Source organism: Heterodontus francisci, chromosome 13 (genome assembly GCF_036365525.1).
Source record: "Heterodontus francisci isolate sHetFra1 chromosome 13, sHetFra1.hap1, whole genome shotgun sequence".
Taxonomy (NCBI): Eukaryota; Metazoa; Chordata; class Chondrichthyes; order Heterodontiformes; family Heterodontidae; genus Heterodontus; species Heterodontus francisci.
The window spans coordinates 9,314,704-9,337,941 of NC_090383.1; the positions used below are offsets into that span (position 1 = coordinate 9,314,704).

Below are 23,238 nucleotides of genomic sequence, written 5' to 3' on the forward strand. Positions count from 1 at the left end.
CTGCAGTACTGAGGGAGTGTTGCATTGTCAGGAGTGCCATCTGTCAGATTAGATGTTAAACTGAGGCCTTGTTTGCCCTTGCAGGTGGGCGTATGACACTATTTCAAGGAAGAGCAGGGACGCTATCCCCGGTTACCTGGCCAATATTGATCCCTCAACTGGCATCACTTAAAAAAAACACTATCTGGCCATTATCGCATTACTGTGGGAGCTTACTGTGTGTAAAATTGTTCAATGTGTTCATTACAACAGTGACTACACTAAAAGTACTTTGACAGTAAAATGCTTTGGGATGTCCTGAAGTCGCAAAAACTATATCAATACAAGTCGGCTTTTTTCTTTTTGCTGGTTACTTCGCATTTTTTTAAACTGGAAAATAAAGTTATAATTGCATCCACATTCATGGATTCTTTATAATTGCATAAAAACATTAAACTTGCGTTTTATCTTCTCTGAAGGAGCCCAATGATTCATGTCTCCTTGAACACGTCCACCACCCGCCCCAGTCAAAGAAACTGAACGCAGGCTGATTCTAGTTGTGTCTTCAGGGTTTTGTTCGTTCTTCACTGAGCTTGCATCCACAACCTAAAGAGAAGAGAGGCCTTTCATAATGGCTAGCTTCTTGGATCTGCTCCCATTTTGTTGATACTGCACCAGACGTACAGTGGAAATGGAAACCCAGGCCGGAAATTTACATTGGGCGGGAGGCCCCGCCCACTGGCTGAAAAGTCAGGGATGAGCCTGCCTCTGCCAGGCCTGGGGAGCCACGCTGGGATTTTTTGCTCTCCTGGCCCTTAATTGGCCTTGGGCAAGACTTCCTCCTCCTTGAGGCAGGAGGTCCCGCCTAATGGAGCTGCCAGCCAATCAGCGGGCCAGCAGCTCTTAGTCCCAGCAGCGCCACCAGGAGCGGTGGCCACTGCTGGGACTACACCCATCCATCACAAGCAAGGTGAAGGACGGCCCTGGAATCAAAGTAAGTTTTTGGGGCCTCGCCGAGGAAAATCAGCTGGGCCCCAGTGAGGCAAGGTGGGGTCGGTTGGGGGCGGGGAGTATTGTGCGGTGGAGGTGGTTGGGGCTTTGGGGGTGGCCCTCCTTGGGGTACAGGGTGCCTAGTCAGGAAGGCACCCCCACCCCAACCCGCAGTAAGGCCGTCAGGTTTTACTTGGTGCTGTTCTTGGGGCCTTTGCTGTTTGGCCGCTGTAGGTAAAATACCAGCGGCGCTAGGCAGAGCCCCTTAAGTGGCAGTTAATTGGCCACTTAAGGGCCTTGATTGGCCTGGGGCAGGCGAGCTGTTTCTTGCCACCACCCCATGTAAAATTGTAGCGAGGGGTGTGAAGGCTTCGGGATCGGGTGGGGGGGTGCATAAAATTCTGGCCCCTGTTTACATAGGTAAATGGAGTTACCATTGCATTTCCAGCAAGGTAATGCCATGCAACAGGTGTAGATCTGAGGAATTTCCCGGACTGTGAGTTCTAATGATATGATTGAACTTCATATTAAGGCCCAAAAGTGTAAAGGAATAGAATTAAAACAGCTGCTATTGGTTGTTTGTATTGGCTACCATTTAACAAGTTATTTTCATACAGGTAATTCTCAAGTTTGTTCCAGATTGATTCCATTCTTTAACAAGTTGAGGATTTGATTCTAATGGGTCTGTAGTTACATGTAGTTGTTTGCTACATTTTCCTGAATGTAACTACCATGTTGGCTCATTTTGAGTCAATTGGAACATCCCATGTATTCCCTCATGTTTGTCAATATTTTGAAGATTTTGTCCTTAATCTGAGCACTCTCTGGTATATGGGAAACAATGCTGTACTATGCAAAGCAATGTTATTGTACGTCTATTTCTGTTGTTAAGTGGTATGTTAACTTATGCAATTTTTTTTTCTCAACTGTGGCTTTCTGTAAAGTAAAGGGGACAAAGAATATTGATCAGAACCTTCTGAAATGTGGCTAGTCAAATTATAATATTCATTGATATAAACTTTTCAAACTAAAGTTTTATATTAAATGGATATTAACCTCAATCATTAGCAACAACAGCAATTTCATATAAAATGTCATAGAGCCATAGAGAGATAAAGAACTGAAACAGGCCCTTCGGCCCACCGAGTCTGTGCCGACCATCAACCACCCATTTATACTAATCCTACATTAATCCCATATTCCCTACCATTCTCCTACCTACACTAGGGGCAATTTACAATGGCCAATTTACCTATCAACCTGCAAGTCTTTGGCAGTGGGAGGAAACCGGAGCACCCGATGGAAAACTCACGCAGTCACAGGGAGAACTTGCAAGCTCCACACAGGCAGTAGCCAGAACCGAACCCGGGTCGCTGGAGCTGTGAGGCTGCGGTGCTAACCACTGTGCCGCCCATGTATCTTGGGATGTTTCTTTATAAATTGGTGCAAGGAAACACACGAAACGCGGAAAGGTTTCAGATAGCGCAATGGTATTTTTTATGTCCACCCAAACAGGCAAGCTGGATTTCCGTTTTCTTCTCATCCAAAAAAATGAGACAGTGCAGCATTTGTTCAGTCCTGCATTGAAGTTATAAGTTTAAGTCCCATTCAAGAGACTGATGACCTTCAACTCAGAAGTGGGAGTTCTGCCACTGAGCCAAGGCTGGCAGGATATTAATAGCAGAGTTTTGGACAATGAAGTTTATGATGGGTGGATGATGGGAGACCAGCAAGGACAGTGCTATGAGTAGTTGAGTTTGGAGGTGAAATAATATAAGTTTTGGTGCCAGAGAGGCTACAGTTGTAATAGGGGTGGGGAATTTTTTTAGAGAGGGAAATAAACCGTCTTTAGTGATGCATAAGATATGGGATGATTGATAAACCTTCGAACTGCTAGTCTACAGTAATGGAACTGAAATGGTCTATAGTGATAATTTTAAAACGTTATGTAAAAGCTAATGATGCAAACTGATTTTTATTCCAAATGGAACCATATAGTTTGCTTGTTTATTATTACCTGCTCCTGCGTGGTACATGTAAAATGCATGACTGAAGATGCCTTGGTGCAGATTGTACAGATGTAAGCGACAAAGGAGCACTGCACTAGTGCTTCACAGCATGTGCAGAAATCCACTGTCTGGATGGCTGATTTTTAAATTGCTGTGCTTGAGCCACAAAGCTGCTTTCCTAACATTGGAAACACCCTATTTTAAGAGGTTCCCAGACTCACTGGGCACTTTACGTTGTGGCTTTGTACCAGACTGGAGTTATATTGCACCCAATGAGAATTGAACTCCTGTCGGACTAAATCTTGGACAAAGCCACACACCTCTTAGCTTTCGAGTGCTCCAGTATCGAGTTTGGAACCTGAATCCTGAGTTGTAAAGAAAGAAACAACTGCATTTCTACAGCACCTTTCATAACCAAAGGACCTTCCACAATGCTTCACAGCAAAGTACTTTTTAAGTCTAGTCACTGTTGTATTATAGGAAAAAGTAGCACCAAGGCCCTACAAACAGCAATGAGATTTATGATCAGGTCATCTGTTTTAACTCCACCTAAGAGGGCAGATGATAGTGGTTTATTGCTTCATCCGAAAGATGGCACCTCCAGCAATGTAGCACTTCTTCAGTGTTGCGCTGACATTGCAACTCTTTGCATTAGCGGCTACATAGTTTCAACAGGCAAGTGACAATATTATGGAATTTTATTCCTCGTTTTTGTTAGCTTTATGAAGAAATAATAAACTTAGACGAATCTATGATTTATTTTCTTTATTTGTTTTAAAAGGTTGGTATTGACTTTGAGCTGTTTCCCCTTGTGCTAGCAACGTACTGGAACATACAGGAACATTGGTGATGGGTTCAGTTGCTGGTCCATGATGCTCTTCAGAATGAACGGGGGTGCAGCAAGTGCATTGTGTGAATGGAAGTGGTGAAATGGGAGAACGACAAAGACCAAAGAAGTGAAGCATGTTCAGAAGGAATTGGAAATAAAGGGTTTTCTTAGCAGACACAGATTATACCTAAACAACTATTCTTGATGAGATACAGTGAGCAATTTCTACATGGATAGAGGCACAACTAATTATGCTTTATTTTGGTTTGGCTCTAATCCATCTTGATACTCCCCAAGCATCATTTTTTGAATACAATAGAAAGGCATTCTGTATCGACATTTGTGCAAAAATCATTATTTTCAATCATTACAGTATTATAGTTTAAATGTTAAAACTCAAATTGTTTGAAGTCTGAGTGCAACATCCTTAAACAAAAAATACCTTTTCCTGGTATGACAAGCTGGTATTATTGAATAGATTTGAATAACTCAGTTAATAGTAATTAGCTTTTCTTTGGGTGTCAGCTGGACGAACCCAGAAGATAAATCTCCTTAACTGCTCTTTGGCCAATAAAAATAACAGCTGTCTTTTTATCTGCATTTATTAAAAACAAAATGAAGGACGACTCCTCCCTAATTATAATTGAAAATACATTGCAGGTTCTCTATCTGGTGCTATAAGCCGTCATCATTCTTGTTTGAAACTACTTTTCTGCATCATGGACATACTGCACTTCTTGTGGATATTCTCCTTTGACACAAATCCAAACATGAGGCACTGCAGAATATCTAATTGTTCATCCTAAAATGTTCATGAGTTCCATGACCTTTTTTGAAAGCCTGCACTCCTGATATAGACAGTACAATTGTTTTTTCTTGAAGGTTTCTTTGACGAGAATTTGTGGTACAAGACCATTCTGTTATTAAATATGAAGCGTGAGCTTAAATTGAAAAATCCATTTACTCTGAGCATAGGTTAACAGAAACCCTAATTGATAAAATTGGCCTTTTCCATTCTTGTCTGTTACTGGGAATGTTGCATGATTTAGATCCAGAAATCTCAGTGAAAATGTTTTTGACAGCCCATTGTTCAGATTCTTGAAGTGAAACTTGAAACTGGTTACACTAACAATCCACTTTTGGTATTGCAGTGCAGCAGTTTATTTTTGCAACTTAATGTGACTATTGTACTCTTTCAAAGAATATAGCAATTGAATTATTTACACTGGTTTAAAGAATTTAACAAGTATGTTTTCATGTAGTCATACTGAATAGGTTCAATAAAGAGCTCTGATCTTACATAAGTGGAATTTTCTGTTCCTGAGTAACTTTTTTATATTATATAATGTCAGGAATTGAGGACAAAAAAAATTGCTGGTAGCATTAGCTTACATTATGACAAAGATGGTGCTAAGCCCTTAGTTATACAACAAAACCTGTATAAATGGACATTCCCAATAAAGGATGCTTATTGAGAGACCAAAATAACTTGAATGGTAAAATATACAAGAGGTACTCTGAAACCATGTACTGCATGTTGTGCTTTATAAAACAAATTTTAAGATGAAGCTGATATAAAACTTAGTTCAATGTCCATTGGCCCAACATCTCTCTTGTGGTTGTCTTGCTGACTAACAGGTCAAAATACTAATTAATTATTTGCACAGTTTTAAAAAGTGTTGTGTTAGGCACTTTTGTGAAGAAAAATTGTGGTGGGTGTTAGATTTCTCAAACTGATTTTATGAAGAACGATTGCAGTACTGAACAGCCGTACTTGGTTTTGTTGATTTTGAAATGTGCCAGATTTCAAATGCTGTTAGCCATAATTAGAGACTCGAGTACTGTGAAGATTAGTGAGAAAAATGAAGATTTTCCTTGGAACAAATAGAAAATATTGCTTGTAATTTAGCAATATTGAGTAGAAATGTGATATAAATTTAAATAAGGTACATTTGAGGTTAGAGGAGAAAATTAGACCAAGAGTTTAGATTAAATGAGGAAGTGCTGAGAATGGGTCTGAAATTGGTAGTTGGTGGTTTGACTTGTGAGAAACATGAGCAAGCTATATTTAAAAAAGACACACATTTGTTCTGCCGTTGAAGGAATTGAGAGAGATTAATGTTTGGTATTTCAGCAAATGTACTTAGAGGAATAAAGATTTTGTGCACTAAGAATGTGCCACTGGCTGTGTTCCTTTTCTTACAATTCCTGTAGTGCTGCCATTTCCAGTAACTGAGAGTCTTTCCTGACTCTTAATGTTTTTCTTCCCTTGCTTTCTTCATTGTGTATTTAGGCCACATACAGCGCTGAGAAGCTGACCAGCCTAAGAACAAGGAGAAGTACTAGTGTGCAATGAGGTAAAAACTGAAAGGCATCATGAACTGTTATAGCCCCTTTTAAACCCTGCGGAGTGCTATGTGATGTCCATTCAAAATGCAAACAAATGATTAATAAAAGTGCGCTGTCTACTGGTTATGTTGTTCATATGTGTTGTACCAAATGGACTAGCACGATATTCTGTGGAATATTTATGTTTGAGGTTTATTGTGTTTTGTGAGCACCAGTAGCAGATTTCAAAAGGAGAAAAAACTGCTAATAGCTTTGGTATAAAGTGCAGCTGGAAATTATTTAGTTTAAAATCAGCCATAGAATTTTGAAGGTAGCAGATTGCTTTGGCCAAACAGTTCTCATGTAATTTGCATTTCTGCAAATGTTCTAGTAATACTTAAAAACTGTAATACAACCATCAAACCATGGAGCTACAGTCAAAATCAATTAATCCTGTAAGGTATGTTTACAGTGGAATGTGATGCAGTCCTGGTATCTTAAAACTAGAGACTGCTCAAGCTTTGCCTTTTTTATTTGTAAAGGAGGAAATAATGTAAGGAAAATGGAGGAAACTGATATTACTACCATTCTAAATTTTGCAATATTAATTACTTTTTTTATGATTTTCATTCTGCGTCTGGGATTTTGAGAGCTTTTTGACATCAGGATGTGGAACAGCAAAATCCATGCTACCTGTTAGATTGGATAAATAAGATAAAAAAATATGAAAAAAAATTGAGATTTTGGGATTCTTTTGCATCTGTGAATATTTTCCACCTTCCTTGTGTATCTTATGTATAATTTAAATTTTATAAACCAGCCAGTACTTCAAGAAGCAAAACAGAATAGTGAATGTAATCTGTTAGTACAGTCAGATGGTAATATACGCATTCCAAATGGTGGATACAGGACGACAGAAATTTTATTCCCCTCTTCAGGGAATACAGTGCGTGCCAGATTGTATGTTTGAACAGACCAGACTATAATGGTGCTGATACCTAAGGACTTTCGAAAAAGAATCATGACCAGGACATTGGTGGGATAAAAAATGGGCATCACTTGGAATAAAATTAACTTTCTATCCTTAACCACTTCTTTACAGAGCATTCTCATCCTTTGCACACTGAAACTGCTTACTTAATTTGCAGTGCATTGAATGTTGTATAGAGGTGTACTCTCTGCATAATGCTTTGTATCTGCCTAAGGGTACAAAATTACTTAATGTCTTTTGCTTTGTATTAACACATGAAATTCTGCCATTATTCAATGTTGTACTTCTGTAATATTATATTGCTTGAGGGGTTGTTTATATATGAGCGCTGGAAAGAGAACTCTAAAGCAACCAGCAAAAAAGGATTATAAACAAGATTGGGTATTGTCATGACCGAGGCGGGAGGAGTGCACTGTCCTTTCTAGTTCCAATTCTCCACAGGTCACAACATATATTTTTTAATATGTTTATCCAGTCACCGATGCAGTCAGTCGTATACTCTATTGCTTATCCCAGAATAAAGTACACCAACCAGGTTTCTTTAATAAACAACAAAATTATCAGGTTATTATAAACAAGACTTAACCAGTAACGAAGCAAAGCATTAACACACAGATTGAAATATGAAAGTTCCCCTTTTTAAATTCCCCACACACAAACTCTCACACACACACTGAGTAAAATACAGAAATACTCTCTGCAGAGGTCTGTTACAAAAGCAAGACAAAAAAGAATGCTTTGGCAAAATACTTGCTAATTCTTGAAGAAAAAAAGAGAAGATATGGCAAGATGTTAGTTGTCCCTTTTTGGTTTGGCGTCCCAAATATGTGCAGATGGCTGTCGTATCACTGGGATCTTTCTAGAACAGTTCTTTCCAGGTGACGTTGATCAGTTTGGCAGGTTTTCAGGAGAAATGCAGCATCAGGAGTTTCTGGCAGGCTTTTCAGAAGAAGTGCAGCATCTGTTTCTCTATTTCTTACACTTGATTCTCTGGAAGTTATCAAAGAGATGGAAGAGGGTGAGCTGATGGTGGCTGCCCTCTTGGCTGGTTTTCTCCAACTGTCTTCAAAACAGTTCACACCCCAACACACTGTCCAAAGTGAAACCAAAAGCAATATCTCAGGAGTCAAGCCTCCTGACCCCTATATATCTTGACCTGTCACTTCTCTGTAAACATCTTCCCCAGGTCATCAAGGTTTCTGTTGTTTATTGCTTAAAGCACATAACTTCCAGCAAGACTGTTCTTAAACAACATCTCAGTGTCCTTTCAATAAACTGTCAACAACAAAGCAAAGTCCAGCTTCTAGCTTTCTCCACAAATCCATCTCCACCATTTAAATATAAGTCCTCAATAATATATACTGAATAAAAAATATAGAAGCACTTTCGTAACCGTATGAAACGACTTCTGTTTAAATTTATAGGGAGGTTCTCAATAAAATTTCTGCACTTTTACGTGTTTGAGTAGAATTGTTAATACTACCTAAATGTATTTGCAGAAATACTTGTTAATGCTACAAATGACCTTGAATTTTTTCAAGTTTTATATTTCTTGGCATTTCTTACGGAAACACAAGAGCAGAAATTCCATGAGGATTCCCTGTCTCCTGCTGAAACAGCTGTTCCTCTGCCGTTTTCTCTCAGGTGAGAACAGGGCATCCAGGGAAATTGTACAAAGGGCAGTCTGCCTATATGATAGGCAGTATTGAATAGAAATATATATGTATTACTCTATATTGATTATATTCGCTGGATCTTTAAACTGTGGCAGTGGAGTAGAACAGACAAGATTAAATCGGCTGCCTTTTACTTTCCGGAAGATTTTGTATGATGTCAGGTAGCTGTGTACTTTTATATTGTGTATCTGTGACATTAATTTCCTGAAGAAAAGTCCTATTTACTGCATATCTGCCCATCTGATATTTTAGCTAGCAGTGTTGCCCTGGCCTTAATGAAACTGCAGCAACAACTTGCATTTATATAATGTCTTTAATGTAGTGAAATGTCCAAAGGAGCTATATGTATGGCTGAAGAAAACAGTTGCTTTAACCATATCTAGCTCATTCCCATACCTGATTGAGAGAGAGAAAGAGAAACAGATATGTACAAATACATTGCAATAGCTTGCATTTATATAGCACCTTTAACATCCCAAGACACTTCACAGGAGTGTCATCAAACAAGATTTGACACTGAGTCACGTAAGGAAATATTAGGACAGATGTCCAAAAGCTTGGTCAAAGAGGTAGGTATAAGGAGCATCTTAAAGGAGGAAGAGATGTGGAGAGATTTAGGAAGGGAATTCCAGAGCTTAGGCCTAGAAGTTGAAAGTACGGTCGCCAATGGTGAAGCAATTAAAATATGATGAGCAAGAGACCAGATTTGGAGTAGCACAGATATCTCAGAGGTTTGTAAGGCTGGAAGAAGATATACATATATCGAGGGGCAAGACCACGGAGGGATTTGAAAATAAAGATGAGAATTTTAATATCCAGGCGTTGCCTGACTGGGAGCCAATGTAGGTCAGTGAGACAGGGATGATGGGTGAATGTGACTTGGTGCAAGTTAGGATACAGTTGATGATTGCAACTTTATGGAGGGTGGAAGATGGGAAGCCAGCCAGGAGAGCGTTGGAATAGTCAAGTGTATAGGTAATGAAGGCATGGATGAGGATTTCAGCAGCAGGTGAGCTAAGGCAGGAGTGGAGTCTGGTGATGTTACAGCAGAGGTAGTAGACAATCTTGGTGATGGCGCAGATATGTAGTCAGAATCTTGTTTCAGGGTCAAATATAGCACCAAGTTCAGAACAGTCTGGTTCAGCCTCAAACAATTGCTATGGAGATGGATGGAGTTGTGGCGGGGACAGAAGATGATGAGTTTGGAGTTCTCAATATTTAGTTGGAGGAAATTTCTGCTCATCCTGTGCTGGATGTCAGATAAGCAGTCTGACAATTTCAGACACTGGTGGTGAGGTAGAGCTGTGTGTGATCAGTTTACATACAGAACCCAATGTGGTTTTTGGATGCTGTCACCGAGTGGCAGCATGTAGATGAGAAATGGGAGGGGGACCAAGCACAAATTCTTGGGGGATTCCAGAGGTAATGGAGTGGGAAGAGAAACCATTGTAGTTCAAGGCTGCAGCTAAGTCAAGGAGGGATAGTTTACCATGATTACAGTCACATAGGATGTAATTTGCGACTTTGATGAGTGCCAATTCAGTACTGACAGGTGGAATCTTGATTGGAGGGACTGAAGCTGAACAGCATGCAGCGAAACTGCGAGGCCAAGTGCCCGGTTCTGTAGGAGGAATATTGAAGTATCTTCTCCCCAGGGACCCATGTAGACCATTTTGAACTCTGATATAATTGCTTTGTTGTGCTGTGGTTTAAACGGCAATTGTGTTGTGCTTTGCTTGTGCTGTGTCGTTAGTTCTTTTTAGATCAATAATATATTTATCTTTGTTTTTTCAGTGAAGTTGATTGACCAAAAGTAAAATGTCCTTTATAAGGCATTTGCTCCAGCAGTGTAAGCATTAATGTGGGATAGTTTACCATGATTACAGTCACATAGGATGTAATTTGCGACTTTGATGAGTGCCAATTCAGTACTGACGGGTGGAATCTTGATTGGAGGGAGAGATGTGCTTTCTGTTGAACATTGTAGGACTGCAGCCGTACTATGAAAATGCAGCACTTAACAAAAGATTAATCAGTATCTCTTCCTTCCATATTTAGAATCTTTCAGAATAAAGTGTTTATGTCAAATGTTGTTTTTCTCAGCTGCCTAACTAATAAGCTGTAGACTGAAAAAACATATCCTTGGTTGGTTATTGCTGTGCTATTTTGACGTTAAAAAATTGAATTCTCTTAAAAGCTGTGCTAATAAAAATGCAATTTTATCATTTTATGGTATCAACATATGGACCAAAATCTGCAAGAAAGGGGCATCTCAGGGCATGTGCCATTAGTTAGACATTTTCCTGAATCCTTCAGCTTGCAATTTTTTGTGCCGTACCTTGTTTGAAGTGCGTGGTGGTAAAAGTGTGGTGAGGGCAATGGGACAGTTGGGACCCTTGTGGTCGCTGGGACCAACAATGCATCTCCTTAACCAGTGAGATTTAAGGATTGAGAAAGAAACAAACGAGAGACAGGATTGGTGAGGGTGGGGGGAGCTGTGTGAATTAGAGTAAAATCAGGTACAGAAAGGGAACAAAGAGGGAAGGAAAGATTGAATTAAGAGAGAGAAAAAAATGCCAGAAAAGAAAAGTCACAAACTATTTTTTAAAAATCTAAAACAACGTGCTGGAATGAGATTGATCAATTTAAATTGTCCACATTCTCAGAGGTTGAGTGGCATTGCATTAACAATGATCACATTGTTGAAAAGGTACTTACCTTAACTTGCAGCCTGATTTTCTGCAGCAAGTTTAATGGGCCATTGACGTGCAAATCCAAAATGTTCTTGAAAATTACAGGGAAGCTAAGGGCGAGAAAGCGGTATAAATAGACCAACAAATTCTTGGGTGATTTGTAACTCATGACGTATCTCTTAATCACTGAATTTACCAGCTGATATGCACATTAATACCGGCGTGCATTGTTAACACGCCATTATTTTCCCAGCAAAATCCACCCCATTTTGTTTAGACAGTTGCACAGGAACAGTTGGGATATATTCCTTTTTTGGAGGGCTCCGAAGGCTGTGAGCACAACATTTGAAGCTTGTTTATCAGGCAAAAGTTTGGCTACTTAGCTGTATTAGAAAAAAAAGCAATTTGTGCACAACTTCCATTCATGCTGATTAACTAAAATATACAGCTAACTCTATATTCAGATGTGAAATCTGCTCTGCCCCACTCCATCTATATTACGTGCACCGTGCCAATGATTGCCCACATTGGGTTTCCATTGTGTTTCTTAGTGTTCTTTCTTTGCAATCCTGGATTATTGTTTTCCTCCTGTTCACCATGGGTGATGTTCCATATTCATTTATTTAAATATGCTGGTAGTTTGGAAAAATGTGTGGGATTTCTTAGCCTATTTTTTCAAATCATCATTGTTGTATGATCTCAGTGCTCTGAAATAATATAATCATAAGATTTTTTACATGAATATTTAAGACCATGGAGACCCCAGGAGTCCCTTTCACTTTCATGGGTGACAATTTTTAAAAAGACATTAAAAAATGGTCTGCCACTTTCCCCATTACTGTAGCTGTAGGAAGATTATTCATTTGCTTTCTAATGCCCCTGTGAAGCGCCTTGGAACATTTATTACATTAAAGGCGCTATATAGATATGAGTTGCTGTTGTTATTGACAGATCTACACCTTCAGGTCTTATCAATAGTCTTATCAATGAATGTGAGGCTTTGTGAGATAAAAGTTATGACTTCCCTGTATGTGCAGTGGGTAAATGTGACTGGAAAGTACCATGGGCACAGACGGTGATTGAAGTAGTCATTTTACTTGTTTAATGTCAAATGATTTTTTTTTTGTAGTTTATGAATTAGCTTGTTTACATGCTAGAAACTAACGAGGGTACTTAAATTTCAGTTACAGCCTATCCAAGAGGGAAATTATAGTCATTTTTTAATCAGGATATGGTGGTTTTTGCTCTTCTTTGATTTTTTTTTAAAAGCAATAGTATGGGGGCAATTTTAATCTAACTCGTTGGGTAGGAAACTCACAGGACCAGGTGGAACACTGATCTAACACCTTGCCACATGAGTGCAATTTTAACCTATATCGCCAATCGGGAAACAGAGGGATTGGATGCAGTGTTGGTTATCGACCGCATCCGACTTTACTTTCCGTTGAAGTCAATGAGTAATATTTGGCGGGGTGTAAAATCAGCGTTCCACCTAATCCTGGGGATTTCCCACCTGGCGTGTCATATCAAACTAGGCTTTTCATTAAAAGTCATTTTCTTTAAATGTTCCTGCCCATGCTCTAAAACATATAAAAATTTATCTGAGTGAATTTCTACACATGCATGCAAGCATATATGTACAAAACACTCTTGTAATAGCAGGAGTGCAGAGTTACAACCCAAACTATCTGCCATTTATGAAGTCAAAGCAGCTACCCATTTCAGCCCGTTAGCATAGTATTTCTGGAGTCCAAATTAGACCCCTTTCTGATGTGGAGTGTACCCCATTTAACCTAAGTCCAAAGAATTCCGGTGCAGTTGGGAGAATCTTGACCTGGACCATGGCTCCAAGTGTTTGTAGTGGTACTGATCACCAGCTTCCATCTCCGTGACATTGTTTGTTTCAGCCTCAGCTTATCTGCTGTTGAAACCCTCACCTATGCCTTTGTCACCTCTAGTCTTGACTGTTCCAGTGCTTTCCAGGACATTCTCCCTTTTTCTCCATAAACTTGAGCTCATCAAAAACTTTGCTACCTGTGTCCTAAATTGCACAAAGTTCATTCACCCATCACTCCTTTGCTCGCTGACCTACATTGGTTCCTGGCCCAGCAACGCCACAATTTTAATATTCATTCTTGTTTGCAAATCCATCTCTAGCCTCAACCCTCCTTATTTTTGTAGCCTCCTCCAGCCTGATAACTCTCCAAGATCTCTGTGCTCCTCAAATCGTGCCCCTTTGCGCATCCTTGATTTTTATCACTCCTCCATTGGTGGCAAAGTCTTCAACTGCCTAGGGTCCTAAGCTCTGGAATTTCCTCTCTAAACCTTTCCATATCTGTCTCTGTCTCTGTGTGTGTGTGTGTGTGTCTCTCTCTCCTCCTTTGCTTCTTAAAACCTGTCTCTTTCGCCAAGCTTTTGATCATCTGTCCTAATGGGCTGAATTTTACTCTGCCCTCCCAAAGAGCAAATGGTGGCACGGGGTCGGCATAAAATGGAGCGGGAGGCTCCGGGGTCTCTTCCTGACCCATTCCCGCCTCCCTCGCCACTTTATGCAGGGCAGTGGTGAAAAACGGCCTGCCCACCCCAGGCTAATCAAGGCCCATAAGTGGCCACTTAAGGGCCTTTGCCCGCCTCCACGTGGATTTTACACGTGGCAAGCGGGTGTCCTAGACCCGAGAAAAGCCGCCTGACAAAAGCAGATGACTTTCTGACAGCCTGCCGGTGGGGTGGGGCCTCATAATCGGGCACCCGGTGCCCAACGGAGGGCTGCCCCCGATGCCCCAACCACCCCCAAGACACATCCCCCCCCCCCCCTCCCCCTGCCCCAGTCACCCCATTCGACCACCCTTGCCTTGCCGGGGCCCGACCAATCACCCCAGCAAGGCAACAAAAAACTTATTTGTGTTCCGGGGGTTCCTGACATCTTCGCGATGCTGGGTGCAGTCCCAGTTGTGGCCACTGCTCCCGGTGGCGCTGCTGGGACAGAGTGGCTGGAGCTCTATTCGACAGGACTTCCTGCCTCAAGCGGTTGTAAGTCCCGCCTCGGTCTAATTAAAGCCCGGGGACCCGCAAAGTACGGGTCAGATCCCCCAGGCCTGGTGGAAGCCGGTTCACCACCGACTCTTCAGTCAGTGGATGGCTCCCATCCGCCTCGGGTAAAATCCCAGCCAATATCTCCTTATGTGGCTGAGTGTCAGATTTTGTTAGCGTTCTTATAAAGTACGTTGGGATGTTTTACTTGCGTTAAAGATGCTGTATTTGGTATGTTTATAATCTGGTTAATTTCAAATGACTTCAAATTAACCAGCATATAATATGAGGGACTGGGAGCCAAGGGATTTAGGTGTCCATGTACACAAATCACGAAAAAGCTAGCATTTTTTCACAAAGATGGTTGAAATCTGGATCTTGTTGCCCCAAAATGCTGTGGATGTTGGGTCAATTGAAGTTTTCATGGCTGCGATAGAGTTTTTTGTTAGGTAAGGGTATCGAGATATAGATCAAAGGTGGGTAAATGGGGTTGAGATACAGATCAGTCAAGATCTAACCGATGGTGGAATAGGCTTGAAGGGCCGAATGGTTGATTCCTGTTCTTGTATTCTTATCTGTTGCATATGCTTTTAGTTAAAAAGTTAGTATTGTAGGAGTACTGTTCGTGGTAAAGTGACTGGATAGTGTTGTACTTAAATTAGAGTTTTATCTTTTTCTAACTAATTCCCAGTAAAGTTGTTTTGTCTGTAATTTATGAACTATGTTGGATCATCATGTTAATTAAAATAAGACGCGTACTAATTAAATCGAATGTGGAAAACCTTGCAGTTCATTTAACAAGGAAGTGTTGAACTACTCTGTGAAATGAGCATGCAGATGGCCTTAATCAGATGGGACGCTGAACTCACAGTACTTTAGTCCATATATGGTACATCTTGTAAAGTCAAGGCCCAGTGTGCTTCAAAGATATATTCAGAAGGGATAATTAATTCACTTTTGAGTTGTAACTTATGTCAATATACTGTTCTATTATTTAGTCTTTTCCAGAATTAATTTAAATAATCTGTTTGATATTTTGGCCTAATTATTTTGCCATATATTAATTAGCAGTGTTTTTTTAGTGTAAGCAGATGAAAATGAAGATTGAGTTTTAGTTAACTGAATTAATGTCTGACCTGTTCCCCTTGCAGAAACACAGGATCCTGAAATTGAGTGTCTATATTTTTTTAAATCAACATTAGAGATGCCTATCATTTTTGACAGTTTTGTTTTTATGAGCAGTTCTGTTGCTAGAAGTGAACACTGGGGAAAGGCAGTGTCAGTATTGGAGAGAAATTTTCATGGAGACTGAGTTAAGTGGTAACAGCATTGGGGAAGAAACCGGTCTTAGGATTGGGAGTGATCTTGGGAAAGAATGCATGGACTGAAGAGGGAAGTATACTTGGGGAAGGGAGAGATATATGTGAAGTTTTCTGTGCACTGTTTTGCTGGCTGAATACATTGAGAGGGGTAAGGGTATGAAGATTTCGAATGCTTGAGCTGCAGATAATTCCAACAGGTATAAAATTGAGTCTGAAGGCAATATACATATTTTCTGGAATGCAGATTCCCTGTTATAATGCTGTGCAGGAGAAAAGTAATAAAAGCCTCTGTTTCTAATAACATTTTATATATGCAGTATATAGAGAGATATTGATCTCTCAGTCCAAAATGCTCTTTTTTTATGTCTTGTTTTTCATATTCCAACCATTTAAGGTTTTCGTCATTTAATGCTTTTTCTACCGAGATCCTAGAATAGAAAAAAAATGATTTTAATTTTTTAAAGTTCAGAAAGCACACCACCTGGTTGATTGATGGGTGTACAGTGTATAGATTGAGTGTTTTTTGAGATAGTGTACACATACCTCTGAACCAGAATATATTACTTCAAGGTGTAAGCTCCAGATAAGAGATAAGCAGGAAGTGAATGAACATTAAACAGTAAAAAAAAAAGTGAATTATACAGTGCCCTACTCTCCTTAGTGCATAAAGTTAACCAGCCATTTTCTTTCTAAACGTAAGGCCTGATTTTTAACTCTGGCCAAATTTGGAGCAGGAACCCCCTCGCGAAGAATTGAACAGGAGGCCCAAGCCAATTGTGCCAGGCGGGCTGTGTTAAATCAGGACTGTGAGTTCCAAACAGAAGTTTAAGTGGTGCAGTTTCAATCTGGCCTTACACGCCTTCTGATTCCGCGTAAACCTTAAGGACGCAGAGCTCTAAAGCAGAAACACTGACTTTCTAATTTTTATTGTATTCCAGGGAATAACTTATTTCACGTGCTTTATACATTTTCTTGTACAGCATTATTTTGTTTCTACTTTGATTTCAGAAGTGTATAATTAGGACAGGGGTTCAGAGCAATTGTAGAAAATGTACTGAGTTCTGATGTAAAGTCACAGACCTGAAGTGTTAACTCTGCTTCTCTCTCCACAGATGCTGCTGGACCTGCTGAATATTTCCAGCATTTTCTGTTTTTTTCATTTATTGTAGAAAATGTACGTTTTGCCCAGCAGTAAATTTGAGGTAATTCCACAAACTCTTACTCCTACTGGGGCTTCATGCTCACAGGGTTGAAGAATTGAGGCTATAGTGTTGTAGATGCTCCCTCAATTTTTGCTCAGTGTGATTTAAATTGATCCATCAAATTAAGCCCATTTGAAAAGATTCAAATTTAGCAATTCATTATTTCATGTTCAGATGTCTTTTAGTTTCAAAATTACAAGGCTCATATGAGAAAAAGGGGCAGATGTCTTGTGTGGAATATCATATTGGTTATCCCATCATTATCTCTTTGCTCTCCATTCTGTTCATTCCATTTCGTTGTACAAAGTACTGTGTCATACAAACTCATTTTAAGGTATTGAGTTTTCCTCCCCATTCCTTTTTACTTTGATTTCCTGCTGAGTGGATAGGCGGGTGACCTGCATCAGGTCTCTGCAAATGGTGAAAAATATTCAAATCACCAAGAGGTGGATGAGAGTGACTCAATAATTCCATCCCATGGAAAGCTAATTGGCCTCCTCTTAAAAAATCTTTGCAATGATATACCTGCAGATTAGGAATTTACTTTTGGGAATTAGTAGAATCATACTGCATCATGCTTGGTTATTAACACGAACTAGAGTTCCCACTGCTTACAGCTAGAAATTGTGATGGGAGGAAGATATACAATATACTTTACCATGTATTTATCACAAAAATCAGCTGCTGCTGTTCTATATTAGTATTGATGTAATTTACCTGAAAACATTAAAAATTATAAAATATACTTTAGACGGTGTCTTCAACTGAGTGACAACAAAAATGTTAGGGGGGTTGAAATTGTAATAAGTAGCAGGAAGGCAGGTGGCAGCCCTGTGACTAACTGTACCTGTTGCAGATCTGTATCTTCAATTTCCCTGTTTCTGATTTCCATCCTGCAACTTAGGACAATTGACGATCTACTTTAATAGAGCTGTAGCTGTATTTGTCTGCATGGTAGTGACCTTTTACGCAACAGAATGGGGGAAGACCAAAATGGATAATGGCAAAGCAAGAAAGAAAAGCAAAATGACAATGTCTCCCTGAAATAGCTGGCGCACTTAATACATTTTACACGCTGCCCTTGTCATTTCCACTAAAGTCAATTACAAGTGCCTGTTATAGTTGGCTGCTCGTGATGAGCATGAGTAGATGTAGTGGGGACTGTAACACCATGCGTGGTCATTAACAAATGCAAGCAGCACATTCAATTATTAATCAATTCTGAAATGGGGCTGAATTTTATTCGGGTGCCGCGCTTTGCAGCAGCACGCTTTGAACTCTGCGGCCTTTCAACTTGGATGTACCGCCGCCGAGCCCCCGCGATATTACGCGTGGGGGCTCATTTAAATAGAGGGGCGGAGCGGCCACCCCCAATGACTTAGAAGGTCCGGCTGCCACGTCCCCGGCAATGGCATCCAGCGCCATTTTTAAAGGGCTTCAAGCCCATCAGTAACATTTTAATATTTAAAGGTCCCGGAAAATAAAAATAAAATGTTATTTCAACTCCATATCCCGTCTCCCACCCTCCCAATGGGTAATTTATATTTAAATTGCCCTCTTTTTTTCCCCCCCCCATAATAAACTTATTGATATCCCGAATTTTCCCCCACCGAAATTTGTTCTCTTTGACCCTCAACCCTTTCCCACCATCCCCACAGCCAATAACAAATGTTTTCCCTGTTCCCCTACCTCTCCCATCCTGAAAATTGTATTCAGCCCCCCCCTCCCTATCAGGTTCTCTCCTCGGAACTCCAGACAGTCGCCGCCAGCAGTTAAGTTCATTTACATCTACTTTATGTTAATCTAAATATTTAGATGAAGGCCCTGCCGGCAAGCGGGGGCAGCACAGAGGTCCCCCCGCCGCTGGTAATATGCAGTGGGCCCTTCCTGACGTTGGGGGTCAAGGAGGGCCTTTCCCGGTAGAATTTTACGGGCCCCCCCCCCCCCCCCCCCCACAACCCACAGCGCAGAGGGGCTGGTAAAATTCAGCCCATGATTTCAGATAATTCGCAATGATCTACAGCCTCAGATGTATCTGAAACTTTTAACGTCTTCCACAGCCTGCACACAATTGATTAAAATCATAAGTAAATGACTTGCCTGTGCCTTTCATTTTACATGGGGACATGAACAAACTCTTGACTTTTTTAGTCAGGAGGCATTTGGTTTATTATTCAACTATTCTTAAATTGCCATTCTTTTCAGAGTAGATAGGTGCATTTCAATTTTTATAGGTCGAGTTCATTTTACCCCTAAATTGTAGTACTTCACTTGTTGAAAGGTATACATGGCTTTTAATTTTAGCTGTACTGATTTCTCAGTTGATAATGGACCTAGTAGCAGAACCATACAAAACAGGAAGATTCTGCGTTTATTCACTTTCTAGGTGACTTGAAAGAGTTACAGAATGTGGAAAAAAAAATGAATTTGGGTCCTATACTTGCTATATAGCAGTCTGCAATGGAAGTATCTTTGTGAATATGTTTGCATTTTTAAGTGAGGATTGGGCTTTGCTGTGATGCTTCTCAGTCAAATAGCCTACCACTGTCTAGGCTAATGTGTGAAGTGAGGTATTATCTGTTAATTGCATATGAATGTTAGCCCACCAGCAGTTGAAATCTTCAGGAGAGAAGTGGGGTGGGGTGGGGGGGAAGTTGCAGGAAAAAAGAGGGGGGAAATGCACAGAGAACCCAATCAATTTGTCCAAACCAAAAATCCAACTACCGAGCTTACTTTGAACATAAAATGTAACTGCTCTATGCTCAAATAAAGCTACATAAAGATACAAAGGAAACCATATGAAGTGTTCTTGTGGAAATATTGGATATTTGAAAAAGAATGAACACATTTCCTGTAATGCAATGCCTTTCATGTCTGCAGGACTTCTCAAAGTGCTTCACAGCCAATTACTTACTTTAAAGTGTAGTCACTGTTTAGTAGGCAAAGGCAGGGACCAAATTGTGCACAGCAGAGGCCTACAAACAGCCAAGAGATAAATCACCAGATATTCTGTTTTGATGATGTTGGTTGAGGGATAAATGTTGACCAGGAAATGCAAATGCAGTTGGTCCGGTACTAATTCCTTCAAAGGTGAGCTGAATACATATCTGGAACTAGCATTGAAGATTATAATGACAAATATAGACAGAAGTAAACAAATGCTGTACAGCTGTTTCTGCCAGCAGGCTAGAGTTGAATGCTGGAGATGAAGACTGGTCGGATACAAGAGTTTTGCTTATCTTTGAGCAGGGGTTATACACGCAGACCTTAAGCAGGTTGGAAATGAATTATAACCATAGACATTTACACTAAAGAAGGGTGCCATGTGGTCTGTCATGTTTGTGCTGGCTCTTCACTGAAGAAATACAAAAGTAATCCCACAACTCTCTTCTTTCCCCATGGTCCTTGTATCTTACTCTGCTTCATACATTTATACGCTTATCCTTAAAAAGATAAAAATTGTTTCTGTCTCAACTGCTCCTTGTGACAAAGTAATCCATGCTCGAACCACTCTCTTCACTCTGTTAGTAACAATTTTAAGTTGCCAACTGGAGAAAATAGTCTTTCTATATTTATCCTATCAAGACGTTTCATAATTTTAAATACAGCTATTAAGTCTCTTTTTGATTTTGTTATGGCCAGTAAAGACATATATTCCTAACTTTTAAGATACAAACTTGATTCAGTGTCGAATCTTTGAAATTATCCACTTTTTTAAAGGAAAGGTCCGTGTGCTGCAAAGATGGCAACTGAAGGTCAGATGGCCTAGCCTGTGTATTCAAAAACTGCCTCACTGTCTCAAAAGAATGAAAGGATATATTCCAGACTCCGAGGTGTCAACTACACCCATCCTGAAACCATCAAGCGGCATTCCTGAATTGAATGTTTTTTTCTGAGACAAAGAAGATGATTGTCTTACAACAAAACCAGGATGAATTGGTGTGAAGTAGCCACAACATAACAGAATGGTACCCATCCAGACATCAATAGATAGCCATGGGTTCCAAATCCTGGTCCATTGTGAAGTGACACAATAGGAGAAGGCCATGTGTCAACTAATAGAAACTCTAATGTGATGGATTTTGACCTTAAAAGGTAGCCCTCTGGAGAGAGAAAGAGAGAGGAGAGATCAAACCAACAACACCAAAAGCAGTCCAGCCAGTGGCTCTGGAAATAGATCCGGCCAAGCAAGAAGAAACCCTGTGTCAAATTCTACACTTCAAGTTGCTGCAGCAGAGAACTGAAAGTGACCACCATCTCCAGTCTGAAGTCTTAACCACCCCAAATCTACAACACCTCAACACGTTCAAGACTACAAAGACCCAGGCCTGCACCTTTAAAAGGAGACTGTCCTTCTTAGAAGATTCAGCAGGTATACTGTAAATCACAAACACCTACCTCACTTTAAACTACTTTAAACTTACTCTATTCCTATCCAAATATCCAGCTATTAATCTGTCTATCTGTGTGAGGTTGTGACCAGTAAAAATAAATAGATGTTCTCGTAGGTTAAAAATAACTATCATTTGTCTGTTTATTTGACCCTAAAAGGGCTCGAGCACTAACTCACCATTTTTAACAACAGGTGAACAGTGGGAACCTCCCATACCCTTTACCACCTGTCTGTAACCGCTTTCTCTGTTCCAATGGAAATAGTTGCAATATTTCTTAACAATATCTTATCCCTGGTATCAATGGCCCTCCTGCCTTGGGCGCTATGGCATTGGAAGGATGAATGAGAATGGACAGAGAATGCTTTAGTTGTGTACCTATCATAACCTCTGCATCACCAACTCGTTCTTTCACAATAAACCCTGTCACCAGGTTTCTTGGAGGCACCCAAGATCACGTCGCTGGCATCAGCTGGACCTCATCATCACCAGGCGAGCCTCTTTAAACAGCGTTCAAACCACACGCAGCTTCCACAGTGCAGACTGTGACACCGATCACTCCCTGGTGTGCAGCAAGGTTAGACTCAAACCAAAGAAGCTGCATCACTCTAAGCAGAAGGGCCACCGACGCATCAACACGAGCAGAATTTCTTATCCACAGCTGTTACAAAAATTTCTAAATTCACTTGAAAAAGCCCTTCAAAACACTCCCACAGGGGATGCAGAGACCAAGTGGACCCACATCAGAGACGCCATCTATGAGTCAGCTATGACCACCTATGGCAAACGTGTGAAGCGGAATGCAGACTGGTTTCAATCTCACTTTGAAGAGCTGGAACCTGTCAAAGCCGCTGAGCGCATTGCACTGCTGAACTACAAGAAAGCCCCCAGCGAGTTGACATCCGTAGCGCTAAAGCAGCCAGGCGCTGCGCAAATGACTACTGGCAACACCTATGCAGTCATATTCAGCTAGCCTCAGACACCGGAAACATCAGAGGAATGTATGATGGCATTAAGAGAGCTTTTGGGCCAACCATCAAGAAGATCGCCCCCCCCCTTAAATCTAAATCAGGGGACATAATCACTGACCAACGCAAGCAAATTGACCGCTGGGTTGAGCACTACCTAGAACTGTACTCCAGGGAGAATGTTGTCACTGAGACTGCCCTCAATGCAGCCCAGCCTCTACCAGTCATGGATGAGCTGGACATACAGCCAACAAAATCGGAACTCAGTGATGCCATTGATTCTCTAGCCAGCGGAAAAGCCCCTGGAAAGGACAGCATTACCCCTGAAATAATCAAGAGTGCCAAGCCTGCTATACTCTCAGCACTACATGAACTGCTTTGCCTGTGCTGGGACGAGGGAGCAGTACCTCAGGCCATGCGCGATGCCAATATCATCACCCTCTATAACAACAAGGGTGACCGCGGTGACTGCAACAACTACCGTGGAATCTCCCTGCTCAGCATAGTGGGGAAAGTCTTTGCTCGAGTCGCTTTAAACAGGCTCCAGAAGCTGGCCGAGCGTGTCTACCCTGAGGCACAGTGTGGCTTTCAAGCAGAGAGATCAACCATTGACATGCTGTTCTCCCTTCGCCAGCTACAGGAGAAATACCGCGAGCAACAGATGCCCCTCTACGTTGCTTTCATTGATCACACCAAAGCCTTTGACCTCGTCAGCAGACGTGGTCTCTTCAGACTACTAGAAAAGATCAGATGTCCACCAAAGCTACTGAGTATCATCACCTCATTCCATGATGATATGAAAGGCACAATTCAGCATAGCGGCACCTCAT

At 40.8% G+C, this 23,238-nt stretch overlaps 1 protein-coding gene across 3 annotated transcripts in view; it reads left to right on the forward strand.

Moving 5' to 3' along the window:
• The window catches only part of pak5 (p21 protein (Cdc42/Rac)-activated kinase 5), a 225,675-nt gene that overhangs the window by 8,111 nt on the left and 194,326 nt on the right, over window positions 1-23,238 (forward strand). Inside the window, exon 1 of one of the 3 annotated variants that reach the window (XM_068044339.1) lies at window positions 17,021-17,049. The exons of the other annotated variants lie outside the window; for them this stretch is intronic. The gene's annotated coding sequence lies outside the window, so the exon portion shown is untranslated. Of the gene's footprint in view, window positions 1-17,020; window positions 17,050-23,238 lie in introns of those variants that run through there. 3 annotated transcript variants of the gene reach the window in all.